Raw genomic sequence first — 19,229 nt, 5'->3', positions numbered from 1 at the left:
GCTGGCGAAATAGGATTTCTGGGTGTGTTTGTGAGGGTGTTTCCAGATAGGACTAGCGTTTGAATCAGGAGACTGAGGAAAGGAGAGCGCCCTCATCAATGCAGGTGGGCACCATCCAATCTGTTGAAGGCCTGAATAGAATAAAAGGGTGCAGGAAGTGAGAATTCACTCTCTCTGCCTGAGCTGGAACATCCGTCTTCTGCCCTTGGGTATCAGCACTCCTGGTTCTCAGGCCCTCAGATGGGACTGAATTACATCACCAGCTTTCTTGGTTTTCCAGCTTGCAGATGGCAGACTGTGGGATTTCTCGGCCTCTGTCCGTAATTGTATGGACTAAGCCTCATTAGAAATCTCCTCTTATATTTCTCTCTATACATGTATCCTATTGGTTCTGTTTTTCTGGAGAACCCTGACTAATACAGGATGTTGCCAGTAGCAACATCGATAGAACTTGGAAATCAGATGTGTGTGACCTGAGTAAAACATTTACCTGCTGAGTCTCAACTGTTTCCTCTGTAAAATGAGGGTGATGTTACAGGTTGTTTGGTTTCGTTGTAGAGTTAAATAAGATTCTGCATGTTAAATTATTTCATACAATGAAATGTGATCTACAAGGAAAAGCACTTCTATTTAGTTTGAACATAATAGAAGAGAAGAGAAGTCAAAGGGAAGGCAGAGTGCTTTAGCTATTTCACGTGAATTTCGTATGAATGCTTTTGCACAGACTTAACACTTCAAAGATGAGTAGTTTATAAAACCTCAACTTTTTTAGATTTGTTTCTAAAAAACTTTTGAATGCTTTCAATGCTCTCTGCATAATCATGATGGAAGACAGAATTTGGACAAAATAAGACTAGAGAGTTTTGGACAGTGGCCTAAAATTATGTAGTCTTTTTGTGTCCTGTGAATTTAGAAATAGGACATTTCTGGTTTCTTTTAATGTGTTTAAATGTGTGTAAAGTACAGCTATATTTGGGCCTGAAAAATCCTGTGTTGTTACCACCCTTGTGGTCTACATGGACTAAAAATATTACTTTTCCAAAAAGGTTTCAATGCCTAGATCCTGCCTGACTATTATAGTCAACGTATAAACTCCAGATAATATAGGTTTATGACAGAAATGCTGACAGGCTTTTAGGTCTACCAGTTTTAACTTTCTGGCCCTGACTTGCAGCCCTGCCCAATACCACTGTGAAAGGTTATTCAGTATGATCTTTCAAAAAGGAGGACTCTGGGAAGGTGAATTTGGGTGAAATCACACCACTAAAATGATGTATTGGCATTTAGATTAGTTTGATAAGGTACTCTCTTGGTCCTAATTCTAGGTGGATGTCAGTCAGTCTGTATGTAGTTTTAAATGTCACCTTCTCCAAATGGCCATGAAGAAATGATTAGGAAAATCCTTTTAAAACCGTGTATAAAATATTGCAACTATTCCTTTTGACTAAATCTGCCTTCGAGCCTCTACATATTCCCATTCCCCCTATGATCCACTGGCCTCATTATTGTCTTATTGCTCTTCTGATGTGTTGTTGTTTGTACTTCATGGGTAGAGAAAAAGCTTCATTTGGGCTTATACTTGGCATTAGGGTTCATACTTGTTTATGTGTAATTGCCCTGAACAGACCTCCATGTGTTAAGAAAACCATCAGAATGGCAAGACCAAGGATAACAAATTTCATGAAAGTATTAGAAAAATTCTTTATGTTACTTTCTTTCCTAGAGGTTTTTTTTTTAGTATGAAAACTGGTTATATGTACATACTAAAGTTGAACAAATTCAATAAATTCGCAGTTTCACACCATTTCCATTAATATAAACCTATTTGAACTTCAGAATTGGCACCAAACTACAACAGTTACCAATTTTTAATCTTTTGGAGTTTTGTGTGCACGGCAGAAATGAGCATTGGAAGGTAACAAATCAATATAGAATGCTTTGTAATATAATTTCCCAAATCACATATTAAGATCTTTTTTCTAAAATATAAAAGACACAATTTCCATATGCCCATAAAGGATGCTACAATCATTTTTCTAGTTTGTCTTTCTTGCCTGTAAAGTTGTAAAATAATTCCCTTATTTGTCAGTGAAATGACAGCAAAATCTTTATTACTATAAAGGATTTCACTGAAAAGATGAACATTAAAATAAACCAGAAACACTGAAACAATTTTTTCAGTGTAATTCATGTTTCTGCCTTTTTAAAATGGTCATATGAAAGGAGAAAGATAATGAATATCCTTGGTGGGATATTTTTACTATTCAGAAGATGCATTTTCCATGTACTAAATCTCGTATCAAGTAAAATTTTCTATAGCCTCAATGCAGAGGGTTCTTTTCAATTATTTTTTGAAGTTCTTATGTTTGGATTTTGGCATTCTAAACACAAAAGCCTTTTTATAGGTTCTATTCCTTTTTAAAATCTGCTATATTATTCTGAGCATTGTATATATTGCCCATTATTTGTTTGCAGACCTTCTGGGCATTTTCCCCAGTACCATACAAATTGGATCCCAAGGGATTTTTCTATTGAGTACCTCTTTCATTATGGTTTCTTCTATTTATTTCTAAAAACATGCTAATATTGGATAGTACCGAAAGATTGAGTGTATGCCATGATTACATTGCATGAACACATTTTCAAGAAAAAAGATAACTGCAATTTTTAGGCCAACTGTATGTAAGCCAGGAATAGGGATGCAGTGAAGTAGGGAGAGAATGTACTGTGACTTAGATTTTTATGGAAATTCTGTAATTTTTTTCTGTTTTTTTTTTTTTTAATGTTGAGCTTTGTTTGCACAGTCCTACAGCTGCCAGCCTCTCTTGGCAATTTTGATCTGCTTTATATTAAGCTGCTGTTTCTATTCCTGATTTCTAAGATTATGGTATTGTGTGTCTGTGGTGTCTATGTATATGCATATACACATACACATATTGGGGATGTGGGAGAGAGAGAGAGACACAGAGACAGAGACAGAGAGAGGGAGAGGGAGAAAGAGAGGGAGAGGGAGAAAGGGGAAGAGAGAGACAGGCAGAGGGAAAGCGAGCTCAGAGGTGAGGCAGCAGAACTCACCTCTATTTTATACAAGCTTTTTCTACAACGTTTGTCACTTTATCCCAATTATTTTTCTCTGCAAGGGTCCGATGTTATTTTTATCACCAAAACGTCCAGCGTTTGAAGATGCTGCTGTTTATAATCTGTAACTTATATCTTAAACATAATTTATCTCTGTCACCTAAATTCTAACACTATAATTGGCTTAAGTTCATCAGCATCATTAATAATAACAAGCTTTGGCATGGTTAAATATTGCATTGTATATTATAACCATTTTATGCATTACATTGCTTCTAAAAATTTGATAATCATATAGTTTTTCAACAATTCTGACCCAGCTCCTCTTCAATATTGCTCTTGATTAAAAGCTAATTTTTCCACCTGAATACATGTTCCCAGTATCCTGTGATTGAATTAATCTCTTTCTACCTATATTCCCTCTCTCAATTGATCCTGTATCCTTTGAATTATTTTCAGCTTTCATATTTAATCTCCATGTATAATTCACTACTGTTCAATGAATCAAAGTTATTTTAATGGGAAGTGATGGAAATATAACTCAGAATAACTTATACAGAAAAGGGACTTCATTGGCTCCTGCAGCTAACAAATCCTGCCATGGAACTGTCTTCAAGGAAGAATTTATGCAGAGGCGCTAACTAGCAAGGAACTAACTGGCTTTTGGGGGGCGGCTGGCAGTATCAGCAGAGTCAGTTCTCACTACCAGGAAGGAGTAGTTTACCACTTACATTGTTTAAAATCGTTGGTATGCAATAATAACAAAAAGCACAACTTGGCTTATTTTTACACTTTTAGGGATTTTTTTCTTGATATAATTAATCTCTTATTAATAATATATTATTATTAATACTAATTATCTATTAATTATGTATTAAGCATTTACATGAATTTAAAGTAAAGTATAAAACAAGGTATATTCAGAGACTTAAATCTTCCATCCTTGTCCTGAACACCCTATTCAGTCTGTCTCCCTTTAGGTAACCATTGTTTCTTTTAAAAAATACAAGCGAGTATATCTATTTAATTTACACACACACATACATATAGAAACACATATATATGATATATATGTTATAGAATTCTCTCTTTTCTACAACAAAGGGAACTATACAATAAGCACTGTTTTGTGTCTTGTTTTTCTTCACATTATGTTCTGGTGATGTTCCCATGTCAGTTAATAGCTTCCTCATTCTTTTTTTATAATTGCATTACATTGTAGTTTATTGTGCAGTGGTAACTTACATGGCTGGGCCACTTTCTTTTAACTAAATAAATAGCTGCACTAATAATAAAAATAAAATTTAATTGTAAAGCAAAATTACTTTAAATATTATAAGTAACATAAAAATATATGCCTTTATCCCTACAACAACTCCCTTTATGTAAGTTCCTATTTGGACAATATTTCTACTCAACTGTAATCATTGTTAAGATTTTTTAGAGCAATTTACTCTTATATAATTTCAAATCTAAACCCCAAAGTGTAAAACAAATTGAGGGAAGTTTTCCCTTTCTTCTGCCAGCAAAGAGCTTCCCCTTTAATTGGTGTTGATGTCTCTGTTCAAAAAAGTTACACCCCATTTTTCTTTTGTAAAATCAAAGACTTTACTGAAGTTTATTTAGTTGTTTGACAACTTCTGATTTTGTTTAAGAATCCTGGTCAATTAATGTCCAACTTCATCTTAACTTCTTACCGTATAAAGTTATCTGTGGTTCCCTGAACGTGCCCAGGTCACCCTCTCATGTTTACCTACTGGCTCCTGCTCTGAATAACCTCCTCTGATCTACCCCATCCTAGGCAAAATTAGGGGCTTCTCCTTAACACTCTAAAAACACTGTGTGCATATGTCACTCTTAGCACTTATCACACAAAGTTATTTACTTGCCTGCTCCCCTCCTATCTGAGTTCCACTCGAACAGGACTATGTCATTCTTCTCAACACCTTCAACACGCAACACGGTACTCGGCAGGGTAGGTGCGTTAGAAAGTTGTATGTACGGATGGTTAATTGTGTCACATTCATTTTTAAACTTCGATACGCCTAACACAATGCCTAAACACAGATGAAATATACAGCGTCTTTCTTGAACTGCAAAGTTTAAACTCTTAAAGGGACATTAGCACCTATTTAGGTTGACTTAGCATCAGTACCTCTATTTTTACTTAATGTTATAAAAAGAGACCTTACCAAAATTGTTCAGTTATAGAAAACGGTTATGGAACAGAGTCTATGGATTTGGAAACACTCGCAACAATAACAACCCGTTACCCAGAGATAATGAGATTTTGTTTATCTCTTTTTCTTAGCCTGCAGTTATAGAATCCTTGCTAGGTCATTCTGCCATGCATTCTAAAATGTTATCTCTCATTGTGTTGAATAGAATGCAGAACTTTCCTTCTGATTATAGGAACAAAATTTTTTCTAAAAAAAATAGTTTAGAGATAACTGGAGGGTGACTATGTTCTCAGATATTTTTAGAATAAATAACATTGATAAAATAAATATAACTTATTCTTGGTAGATAGAATACAATCTAATTTAAGCATTTTAAATGTGATTTTCTTAGATCATTCTAACAAGATTTTATTATCCTTTTTTTTTTTTGCCTAAATGTTCTATTACTCATCCTGAAATATCCTCATAAAGTTTATAAAATTCTTGCATTAATTACTTGCACTTCAGAAAATAGCATCTGGTTTGTAAACTATGAATAGTAGAAATATATTGTCAAGAGCAGAATGTAGACTTTTTCTATTTTAAAAAATAGATTGAATATGAATATGCTATATGGGAAAGTATAATACCCCACATAATGACTTCATGATGGAAGTGAGCCATATATTTCCTTCTAGAAAGACTGAGGTAAAGTATTCGCCGTGAAATAACAAAGAGATTTTTTTCTTCAGAGAATCTATATCATTTGGTCACCTATGCCCTCTTCATAATTCTCTATTTGAAATGACTAATGAAAATAACAGTTCTTTGATACTGGTAAAGGTTAGTTTGTTGACTGGTGTTTTCTTAGACTTTATAGGTAGTAAAAGAATAATCCTAACTTTTTACCTTGAAATAAGAGTTAGCATCAGCACAACATTTTGTTGTTACCTTCTTTCTGAGACTAAGTTTTAGAGAAAATTTATTTTTAGGAAGTTCAAAAGAGATGATATGCCATTAGATGATATGATATGCCATTACATTAGCTACATATTTATACCACCACTGATGTAAATTACTTCATATAGTATTTTAATATGCTGCTCTCTTGCTGAGGCTCATTCAGATTTTCTTATAAATATGTTGGATTTCTTCTGATTGCCCTTCCATAGCCACCCACCACCCAGCTTACCTGCTTTCTACCCCTATAGTTCCAAGGGATACAAACTAAATCAGGGGGTTTGCTTCCTGATTTCTTTTTTTTTTTTAACATCTTTATTGGGGTATAATTGCTTTACAGTGGTGTGTTACTTTCTGCTTTATAACAAAGTGAATCAGTTATACACATGTTCCCATATCTCTTCCCTCTTGCGTCTCCCTCCCTCCCACCCTCCCTATCCCACCCCTCCAGGCGGTCACAAAGCACCGAGCTGATATCCCTGGTTGAACTTGGCTGATGGGAGGCATCAGTAGGAAATCGTGGCAGAAGGAAAGTGAGGTCAGGCTCTTTATTTCTCTGGCTTTCTTGCTGCTAGGTATCCATGGGCTAACTCTGTATGTCCAGGAAAGACCACAGCTCCTCTCAGGCAGCCTTCTCTGTACAAGAGTCCCTTCAGATTTGGTAATAAAGTCCCCTCTGTGCCCCTTCAGGCCTAGCCCTGGAAACTTCTTGCTTCTAGCCCCAACTATTATGCAATCCTTTGTAGCTTCTCTTAAACCCTGTCTGCCTCTTTGTAACTACGGACGTGTCTCGTTTATTGTGCTCCACTTTATTGCACATTTAAGTGTTTTTATAAACGGAAGGTTTGTGCGGCCCCGCGTTAGACAAGTCTCTGGGCACCATTTTTTCCAATAGCATTTGCACACTTCACGTCTCTGTGTCACACATTGGTAATTCGCCCAGTATTTCAAACCCTTTTTCGTTACTATTATATTTGTTATGGTGATCTGTAATCAGTGATCTTTGATGTTATTATCGTAATTAATTTTTTGTTTTGTATTTTTAAATTAAGGTATGTACATTTTTTAGGCATAATGCTATTGCAGACTTAATAGATTACAGTAAAGTTTGAATATGACTTTTAAATGTGCCAAGAAGCTAAGAAATTCTTGGTACTCGCTTTATTGCAATATTTGCTTTTTTGTGGTGATATGGAATCAAATATTGTAGGTTTGATATTGTAGGTTTGATACGTAGGAATCAAACCTACAATATCTCTGAGATGCCTGTAGTCTTCTATTAAACTCTTCTCAAAATACCCAATTTGAATGAGCTGTTTCCAGACAGGATTCAGACTGATACACACACTATTTTTGCATATCTCCATTGATATTCAGTCCTTGAATTTCTATGGAGACTCATTAGTGTTCATATGTATGGTGTCAGAATAGACATCTAATAGTAAATTTTCAGACATCCATGGCACAAGTAAAAATGAGAAACAGCCATACAAGATGGACTATCTGCTATAGACTTTGTAGTCTATAAACTTTATTCAGAAGCAGAATATCTCACTCAGAGTCACGTTTCTCATTTTTAGGACACAATAATAATTAGCTTGTCTCTCTATCCTACCTAAGACATTTTATAAACTACAAATTGGAATGAAGAGCTTAAAAGCACACTAAGAGCAAAATTTAAAACAGCAAGAAAGGTGACAGGAAATATAAATAGAAGACACAAGCCTTAAATACACAGCCGTCTACAGCAAAAGGAAAAAGTAAACATTTCTAGACACCTTGATAGACGCTGGAAACATCATCACATTCTAACCCAAAGGACAGCTCACATCCATAATGGTGATCCCAGGCTACATTGTCCTGTGCCTAAGAACACAGGAAGGCATAAAATATACCTTAGAAAAATCCTGTCAGTGATAATTGGATTTTGTTAAAGTTTTTTTTTTTTTAACTTGAAGTAACAGTATTTAAACATCTGGAGAATGAGATGAATTTATATCAGAATTTTACACACACGTATAGCATGAAGAGCCTTCCTTATCATAATTGATGAAAACTCCATCTATCCACTTGTTCAAGTCAAGACCTTTGAAATCATCTTTGATTTCTCTCTTTATTTCATACCCCACGTCTATTACACCGAAATCATCTTGGATTCAGAATATATCTTGGATCTAGACCCTCAACACCTTTTAATCTAGACCTTCACCACCTTCTTGCTACCTTTTTTAAGGTGATGTCATCTTTCCTTGACTTCAGTGGCCTCATAATGGTCTCCATGCTTCTACTCTTTTCCCCATAACATCTGTTGTCAACACGTGAGCCAGTGTTCATTCTGAGGATAGGTCAGAGCAGGTCACTCTATTCAAAACTCTTCTATTGATAATTTGGAGTAAAAGCCCAAAACCTTGCAATGGCCACAAGTTCCTACACGATTAAGTCCCTCTACTACCTCTTTGAGCACATTTATTAAAACTTCCTCTTCATTCTTCCAGACACACTGGTCCCTTGCTGTTCTTCGTATATGCCAGGCACATTCCTGTTCTGGAGTCTTTGCAATGGCCATTTTTTTCTGCATGTATCTTTCCCTAATGACTCATGGCTAAATTCCCCACATCCTTTATGTGGTTTCACTTAAAATCCTTCTCAATAAAGCCTACATTGACCATCTGATAAAAATTGCACTATTATTGAAATTTTCATTCTCTTTGCCCTGTTGTATTTTTCTTTTTATTTTCCAAAGAATTCCCACTTTTAAACATACCATACAAGTTACTTATTTTTATGTGCAAATTTATCGTCTATCTCCCTGCCTCTGGAATATATACTCTTTAAAGGTGATGTCTTTGTTTTGTTCACTGATATGAGACTTAAAAACTGCCTGGCACATCGTAGGTGCTAAAATATTTAATACAGTGTAAGAATCAATTTAGAATTGCTTAAGAGGTTTAAACTTTTTATCATAAAAGGTATAATAAGTGTAAATTAATATTATAATTTTAATAATTCATGTCAATCTATGAAGCTAGTCTTAAGAATTCTCATCTCTTCAAATATTTTAATTTTGAACAAAAGCACATTGTTATCATGGTCTGATATTTTATTATGTTGTCCTGGAAATTTACTGGGGTTTTTTTGGAACATCTGCTTAAAATTACACTTAAAACAGAGTAATCTCTCCTCTTTATCACAAAACATATAATTGCCATACTTAAAGGATTATGTAATATTAATCAATTTGATGTTATATATACTTAATACAAATAAGCTATATGATCCATAGCATTAGAATGTTAAAGAACTAATGTATATTGAATCGCTAGCGTGTACATTTAAGATGTGTATCCTTAATTCCACTATTAAAATTGGTTTGTGTTTTCAGCCGGGTGCTAGGTAATTTGTATATGCTGTTCCAATGAATTATCTCAACAATTCTATCAAGTAGGTAAAATGATATGTATTTTATATGTGGGAAAACTAGAATAAGAGGAATTAAAGTCATCTGCTTCCAGCAGCATTAATAGATGTCAGAGAGTGCACGATCTCAGAGCCTGTGTGATACCACCATACTGTGAGAGGCCAGCTGTGCTAATTTATGTAGGAGGCTAGATTCAAACACCATTTTTAACTAAGGGACACTCCTTTCCAAAAACACAAGTTCTCGCAATGAAAGGAATGCAGTTCCACAGTAATGTACATAGTAGCTATTTTTGATATTCATTTCAGAAAGTCAGGCATTCGGAACATAACTTGTTCTCAGCTTTTAAGAAACTTTTGGCCGCTCTTCATCCAAAACTCTGGCTTCACTTTTATCGCATGACATAATAAAGTGCAGATAATGTAAAAGACAAGTTCTTCATCCACGGATGTGAGGAGACCAACCACTGATGCCAACTCTTCCAGGGGGGTGCAAAGCACACACATACACCTTTTCAGGATAACCTGAAAATTCAGGTTATCCATGTGAATATAAAGTTGATGTAAAAAGTAATGAAATAGGAAAAGTCTAGTCATATTCACAGAGTTGTTAGGCCAACCCCTAGAAATGAAACGTTTAAATAGTAGAAATCTATAATTTACTCTATCTGTTGTGAAATGTCACTGAGGAGGTCTCCAAACAAATATACTTTGTGGTGGGTAAATTGTTATGAAAAAGATGAGGGGGCAATTCTTCCATTTTAAGATGCTGAGAGCAGCAGGATGTGTAGCCACTGGCTGTCATTTCAAAGCCATAGAGGACCTACAGGGTGATTATCTGGCTCTGCTGATACAGTTCCTGGATTTTATCTGCACTTATTTAAAAGTGAGTCATTCCTGATGCATATTGACTCTGAAGTTAATGGTGAAGGATTATATTTCAAAATAAAGAAATCATTTTTTTTCCTCAAAGCATCTTGTAACCCTAAAAAAAAAATTAAAATTGTTAAATTAAAATTTGTTAAATTAAAATTGAACAAGAAAGAGAATAAGTTAGTTAATAGTAAAAGTGAGAAATAAAAGGTCATATTTGGGGGTCTATTTATATTACTCAAAAATAGCAAAACAGATCTGAGACATTTTTTGAAATAAGTGTGATTTTTTTTTAGGATTTATATTTCCTATCTTAAAAATATATGATGATCCATGAATTTTCAAATTTTTGAGATTTCCGTTGAAAGAATTGCTTTCTCCAAGTATTTTTCCAGTTTTTTGTTTAGAAATAGCATTGTTGACGTATAGTTCACATACCATAAAATACACCCATTTCAAGTGTACAATTAGTGGTTTTTAGTATATTCGCATACTTGGGCATCCATCATCACAACCAGTTTTAGAGCATTTTCATCACCCTTAAAAGAAAACCCTGTAGCCTTTAGTTATCACCCCTTCCCCCAATCATCGCATCCCCTGCAGCCCTAAGCCACTGTTAATCTACTTTCTGTCTGTAAATTTGCCAATTCTGGACATTTTATAAAAATGGAATCATCCATTATGTGGTCTTTTATGACTTTTTTTTTAACATCTTTATTGGAGTATAATTGCTTTACAGTGTTGTGTTAGTTGCTGCTGTATAACAAAGTGAATCAGCTATATGCATACTTAGCATAATGTTTTCAAGGTTCATCACATTGTAAAATATATCAGAATTCATCCTTTTTTATTGCCAAATAATTCCATTGCATGGTTTTACTACTTTTTATTTTATCCATTGATCAGTTAAAGAAAATTTGGGTTCCCACTTTTTGCTGTGATGGAAAATGCTACTGTGAACATCATGTACACATTTTTGTAAGGACATGTTTTCATTTCTCTTGGGTATAGATCAAAGAGTAGAATTGCTGGGTTCTATAGTATCTCTATGTTTAGCCTTTTAAGGAATTGCCTATGATGCATATGTTATACATTTTAAATTATCACACAGTTCTTTTTAGTTTGTTCAGCTTTTTTTCTTGTTGTAAGGGCAAAGGGTGACAACTTCCAAGCTCTTTACATGTCCAAGCTGAAACTGGAAATCCTGATACCCTTATCCTCTTATCCAGAGACCTATTTGTCTTTCCCAACCATGGATTTCTGTGTCCTTGAGGCTATGCGGCCAGAACTGGGAAGGAGAGCTAAGCTTAGCTAAGCTGAGTGTAGTTTTGATGAACTTGAGTTTTCTCTTTTCTGAGATTGTGTCAAATATACTCTACCAAGAATCACTCTATTCCCTGGGGATGATTTGTCTTCAACTTGAATACCAGTTCAGCGTGGAGCCTCCATATTTTTCCCTTAGTACCATGGATATCCCCTGTACCACCCATCATAGAGTGAGACAAGTTTAGGGCAGAAACCACAATTTTATGCATGTTTCCTTTTCCTTTCTTTTTAATTTTTTTCTTTCATTCTTTGTCTTTCCCATTCTCTGTCTTTCTCCAAAATCTATGGCGAAGGTGTTACATTTGTTTGTTTGTTTAATTCCTGCTAGTGGGTTTTTTTTTTTTTTCCTGATTTTTAAAATTTCTGTTAACCATTTATTGGAATTGGGAGATTCTGTATTTACTATCATGGAGATGTCTACCTGGAAGTTTGAAAGAAATTTTTCAAGTAGAACATTTTTGCTAGTATTTGCAAAAATGTTCATAATATTTTTACATGGGAAGAAAAAAAAAGATTTTTTTTCTTCGCAAGTAAAAGACAACCTGGGAGGGAGAACTCAGTGACAGATCCCTTGACTAGTGGTTAGTAGATGCAGGGCTCAGCCTGGTTGTGCCACCGACCCTGATGCTGTGACTTAGGACAGAGGCATCTACGTCCTTCAAATACTATTTGAGCATCTATTATATTCCCAGCATTGTATCACTGGGGATTCATTGATGAGTAAAACAAATTCCTACCCTCAAGGGCTTGCAATCCAGAGTTAAACATTCCTTTAAAATAGAAATTAAAATAAGGAGTTTCACTGTTTCTTAATCTGCTTAAAGCTCACATTCCTATCCCATTTTAAGAGAGGCTTGCCTAAATACTGAATAGTATAGGACATTTTGCTCTAATGTTCTTTGATTCCCAAGGACAAGAATGATAGAACTTGAACAAGGTATGTGATGGAAAAAGAAAGGATCTCTGTCATGGTGGACTTAGCTAAAGAAAACATAGAGCTGATAGGTTTGCACTTAAAACACTTTAAAAGGAATGGGAAGTCCATCAGCATATTAGGTGTCCATACTTTCTAAAAATGTTTTCTTAAGTTACTGAATAAGACATTAGAAAATCTGATGTCCTTGAGCTCTATACTCTGCGGTTTCTTGGCAACTTAGATGAAGCAACTTTTCATTGCTCATCCACTTAATACATTTTTTTCAAACATTTTTTTATTGAGTTGATGTACAATATGTGTTTCAAGTGTACAACACAGTGATTCACAATTTTTAAAAGTTAACTTCCATTTATAGTTATTATAAAATATTGGCTATATTCCCTGTATAATACATTTTTCAGTTTAAACATTACCAAGCTTGCTACTGTATTCCATAATTTTCAGTTCTGTAATCATCGGGAGAAAATATTACAATGGTTTAAAATGACAGGTAAACAAAGGATGGAAGAGGTTTTATTAAATATCCTCCTAATTCAGGGACAGAAGAGTACATTAAGAATTATTGTTTCTGTTCCCCAATTTTTTTTGTGCCCAAATGGCTGAGCATTGAACTCCAAGAGAAGAAAAGGTGAAGGATTTGATTGGGGCTCCCTTCTCTTCCCTGTGCAAAAGCTGCAGTTAAGAACACAGAGGGGGGATAGGAGTATCTGTTAAGAGTATTTAACTCTAAGCAAGAGTACCCTGAACCTTGTTTCTGAAGCTTCTTTACCTTCATGTTATTTATTTATTTCACATACAGTTCATTAGAACTTCACTTAAAGATGAAGAGATATAGCAAATAATAGTATCTTTCATCTAAGACCAGAACATTCCAAGCCTTTTCAAAAGGTATTGCAAGAGGAATAACGTATCAGCTGTGAAGGCCTTGCTTGCTTGTGTCTCAAGTCCTAATCGTATAAGTTAAACACCAAGATGCTTTTCTGTGGAGTCTAATAATCAATTTATTTTTTTTTTGCATATGTACAATTTCTTCACGGTAATATTGCTAGCAGAACACTGGAAATAACTCAGATGTCAAATATCAGGAAAAAAATTATTGAATTACTGTATATCCATACAATGAAATTCTATGCAGCTAATTAAAAATTAAGGATGTACCTTCTTATTCTCAGTATGTGTGAGTGGGTGGGGAGGGTCAAGGCAGGTTTTGAATTTGAATTTAAAGAATGTCTAAGACATTTGCTATCATAGGAGAAAAAATGTTCTGTTGATGGCTTAAAGTAAAACAAGGAAACCAACCTCCCACTATGGCCACTGAACCTTGGAGCAATACTGAGCTTGTCTTTAGTATGCATATCTCCTAGCACTAGATAGGTCTTTGTTCCGAACTTGTCTTTAAAGCTACCTGGAGCAGCACAATATCCAGAGAAGTGATATTCAGAGCCTCAGGAGACAGCATTTTATCCAAGTGCAGCTCCTGGAAACAAAATGCATTTAGAGGATTTCATCTGGTGTTGGGAATTTCCAGGTAGGCCCAGCTGCCTCTGCAACCCCTGAGCCCATTTCTACTTGAAATGTCTGCCAAACCACAAGCACCATGATCACGGTTAATGTTCACTGAGCTCTTACTCTGTACCAATTGTATTATATCTACTGATTTATTTATTTCTCATAATAATCTCACAGAGGAGGTGAAATTATTGTCTTTATTTTAAATATAAGGTTAAGTGAAAGTAGGTGACTTATTTAGGACCACAGGCCCAATAAAAATTGAACCAGAACTGAAGTAGAGGTAGTCTGACACTAGAGACCCTGCTTCTGAGGCTAGGATAGGACCCATCCTATCCTCTCTGAGGGTCAGTTTCAGACCAGGATGCTATAAACACTCTTCAAAGGTGCTTGTGGTTTAAGAAACCTGTTAGCCCAGATCCTCCCCCCAGCATAGTATGGCGATGCAGCCAGCTGGCATAGGAATTTGCTCAGAAATGCCTCTAACGCTAGGTAGGATTATCTGGCTTATGTTGAAAGGTTTTGTGCTGGGTTACTTTCAGATGTGTCACTGAAGCATCATTAAATGATGCCACACAATCATAGACTCTGGGGACCTAACAGCAACAAACAAACCTACCTGCAGACATTCCAAAAGGCTTCACGATTTCTTTTCCTGCATCCTACCCACTAGCCATATGATTAATTCACTCTTCCCCACAAAGACTCATGTTCTTCTTGACTCTGTGAAGACTCATACATATGCCTGTTTTTTGTTTTTTGTTTCACTGAGCTCTTACTCTGTACCAATTGTATTATATCTACTGATTTATTTATTTCTCATAATAATCTCACAGAGGAGGTGAAATTATTGTCTTTATTTTAAATATAAGGTTAAGTGAAAGTAGGTGACTTATTTAGGACCACAGGCCCAATAAAAATTGAACCAGAACTGAAGTAGAGGTAGTCTGACACTAGAGACCCTGCTTCTGAGGCTAGGATAGGACCCATCCTATCCTCTCTGAGGGTCAGTTTCAGACCAGGATGCTATAAACACTCTTCAAAGGTGCTTGTGGTTTAAGAAACCTGTTAGCCCAGATCCTCCCCCCAGCATAGTATGGCGATGCAGCCAGCTGGCATAGGAATTTGCTCAGAAATGCCTCTAACGCTAGGTAGGATTATCTGGCTTATGTTGAAAGGTTTTGTGCTGGGTTACTTTCAGATGTGTCACTGAAGCATCATTAAATGATGCCACACAATCATAGACTCTGGGGACCTAACAGCAACAAACAAACCTACCTGCAGACATTCCAAAAGGCTTCACGATTTCTTTTCCTGCATCCTACCCACTAGCCATATGATTAATTCACTCTTCCCCACAAAAACTCATGTTCTTCTTGACTCTGTGAAGACTCATACATATGCCTATTTTTTGTTTTTTGTTTTTTTTTTTTTGCGGTACGCAGGCCTCTCACTGTTGTGGCCTCTCCCGTTGCGGAGCACAGGCTCCAGACGCGCAGGCTCAGCGACCATGGCTCACGGGCCCAGCCGCTCCGCGGCATGTGGGATCTTCCCGGACCGGGGCACGAACCCGTGTCCCCTGCATCAGCAGGCGAACTCTCAACCATTGCGCCACCAGGGAAGCCCCATATGCCTGTTTAAATGTTGCCCATCCTCATGATTCCAAAGATAGGCAAGTTTTCTTAGTTTTCCTAAGTGGAAGTAACAGTTCCTTCTGTGTTTTCATTGTGATGTTTGCCATTCATTATCCTCCTCATCTAAGAGCTATTTTATTCCTTCCCTCTTTCTCTTCCCTAGCCATAAAGTCATGTTTTTCATACCAGATTCGGTCTTTTGTATGCCATGGTGCCTTGCCCGTAGTAGGAATTCAGCAAACATTTTTTAAAAGAAGTAAATCAAGAATGAATGAAGTGTGTTGAGGAGGCACGATGCAGGGGAATGTTAGCAAATTTTAAGGGAGAGGTTGATAGAAGCAAACATTCATGCAGCAACCGAATACTTTGGCATTGCGTCCATCAAGCAAGGCCATTACTCAAAGAATGTGATGCTTATTTTTATGTAGCATTGCCAGATGCATAGGAAATTCCTCTAACAGATCTTTGTGGGGATCTAGCTATCATATTCCATTCCAGTAAAGCTATATGGAAACATGACTAATAGGACAAAAATAAGATAAAATCAGCATGGGGTGTTTGGGGTAAAATAGCTCCCTTTGCATGTGGACATATTTTGGGGGTTGCACAAGGAAACTAACAGAGAGATGAGATTCCTCCACCTAATTTCACTTTCTGTTTCCATAGACACTCGCCACACTTTCTTTCCTATCAAAGGCATGGGTAAATCCTACTTTATAGAACGCATGAGGGAATAATTTATCTAACTATGACTTCAGGGATACCATAGTATCTCTAAGCCTTCCTTGGATTCCTTCAGAGTTGTGGGAGATGCAGATTGGACTGTTGTTTAGGACATCAGACTCTCAAGGGTTTAATCATTGCTCTCCAGTATCTGAATCTCAGCCTCTTTCTTCTGGACACTTGACTGTCATATGACCATAGATAACAGCTCCTTTGGCATAGGCATCATGTAAAGTTATGTACAAAGCAGAAGGTAAATGTGTAAACTGATAATAGGGGGTGTCCTCTTCTCACTCCCATCTCATCCTGATATTAACGTACTGAAAGGTCTAATTTTTTTTCAAAGACTGTTTAGTGGCTTTCAAATCAGAGCAAGGGATGGTAAGTGATGTGTATGAATGTCATCAAAGTGTTGGAAAAGTTGCCTGCAATGTTCTCACTGCAAGGAGAGAACACTTCTCTAAGTGAGTTCCCAGGATTCCCTTCTGCTTACACAGGGCTCGACTCACACCAAGAAATTTATTTCTGCTTTTCTAGGCTGACCATTCCCTTCCCACTGATACATTCTTTCTATAAGTGGTGTTGACACTGTTTCCATATCCGAGTTCCCATGCCGGGGAGATATCCTATGTGGGGAGGTATCCTCATGGACCACTTTAAATAATTTAACCTTCTCAAGCATAAACACTGGCTCCCTCATGTGATGGAATTGACACTGGAGTGCCCAGTTACCCTCCCCTCTTTTGCCTTTTCAAGTAACACTGTCACACTCAGCCAGGCAAGTCTATTCTTATGACTCCCTTAATTTTTTATTCTGCATTTCAACTCCTTTCCTTTATGCATTTCTCCAAGGCTAAAATAAATTATTCTTCTTTGTTTTCTAAGAATCTTTCTTTTTCTCCTTCAGAGAGCTCTCAGAATCTCATTTCTTAAGGTTTCCCAATTAAATATAAGATAGCAATTTCTCTTCATTGTCCTAGCAACTAATTCCCATATTGCAAATAAGCCTTCAGAACTGAGATATACTTGTAAAAATTCTCTATTCTAATTTGTGCCTTTGTTGGGATGTCTGTGTTTCTATATTGACTGGACAGGAGATAATGAAAGATTTCAAATATATAAGATTTTCATAAAATTCTTAATCACATTTGGCTGGATACTCTGTATTGGTTCATTCAAACTCCCTTATACTTTATCTGGGAAGGTTGGAAAGCTAAAAGGTGCACTCTCCATACTCCTTTGCTGCTAGGATTCTGGATTGATGCCCCTGTGTGACGCTGGGAAGACAGGAATGAGCAGAGTCCCTCTTCCTGAAGGTTTTGGATGGTGCGGCTGGCCAAAGCAAGTTCATGGAAGTATGAAGTCCTCGAGCACTAGCCAGTGACCATTACGTGGAGTCTTGGATGTTGAGACAGTGGTGGCAGAGGAGTTTTAGCTTCTTATTTCCAGCAAAGCTCCAGTGTGGTGACCTCAGAGATAGTTGTTCTGTGTTGTTTTGTGTGTGATTCCAAGAGAGAAAACCCCTTGGACCTTCTACAGATCTTGCAAATATCTAACTTGCTGTGTGGGATACCTTCCTGCTTAAAATACCTGGAGTTCTTTCTAGTTCTGGCCCCTAACTCTAACTGATGCATTCCTCCCATACTTGTGTAGAAACTGTAACATCCAGGGATCTCCAGACCCATCCCCCTAGAAGGTATCCACCAGTCTCAGCAGCCTCAGCACTCAGCAGTCCTGCCAGACAGTGTGTCCTCATCATACCATCCAGAATCTATCCCAGCTTCCATATTTCTGTGCTCTGAACAAGCCCTTCACTTTTAGTCATGACCCACCCCCTTCTCCCCGCTCCTCCCTGACTCCCTTTCTTGTGCCACAAGCTTAAGAGTCTTCTTCGGTTTCCTTAAGCCATTAGCGCAAAGTGAATGACTTCTTCTGCACTGGGTGTACAGTTCTATCACTGAACTTTTCACCCGACCCCACATGAGGCCTTCGGATTTCTATCTCCTCTTCTAGAATGTTATTTCCTTGAGCTGGGGTACCTCCTACCCCATTTGTTCTCAAACATTTAAAAAATGAATACTAATTGCTTGGTAGCATTTTGAATGAGTAAATGGAAATTATTCATGGCTTCTCAATGGCTTCATAGTATTTCTGTCTCCCTTATGCTCGGTACACTTTGCAGCTGCATATAAATTATAGTGACCTATTGGATGGCAGTGTCGTCCACCAATGAATGAAGTAAAGCATCAAATCTTTCCACCCTCACAAACAGTATTTACACATATTTTATGGCTGTTTTCACACTGATTTACCCCACTCAAAGCATATGCATTTGAATATGATCTGCTTTATAGCATAAATTCTCAGAGGAGAGAATTGAATCTGTTTAACTTGTTTGATATAGATACTGTGGCTGAGTCTTCAAAAATATACTAGAGGAGGGATTGGTTCAAGATGGCAGAGTAGAAGGACATGCTGTCACTCTCTCTTTCGAGAATACCAGAATCACAACTAACTGCTGAACAATCATTGACAGGAGACACTGGAACTTACCAAAAAATATACCCCACATGCAAAGACAAAGGAGAAGCCACAATGAGATGGTGGGAGGGG

This window comes from Neophocaena asiaeorientalis, unplaced genomic scaffold, assembly GCF_003031525.2.
Source record: "Neophocaena asiaeorientalis asiaeorientalis breed wild unplaced genomic scaffold, Neophocaena_asiaeorientalis_V1.1 scaffold521, whole genome shotgun sequence".
Classification (NCBI taxonomy): domain Eukaryota; kingdom Metazoa; phylum Chordata; class Mammalia; order Artiodactyla; family Phocoenidae; genus Neophocaena; species Neophocaena asiaeorientalis.
The sequence above is the reverse complement of the archived record's forward strand: the minus strand, read 5'-3'. Positions refer to the sequence as shown.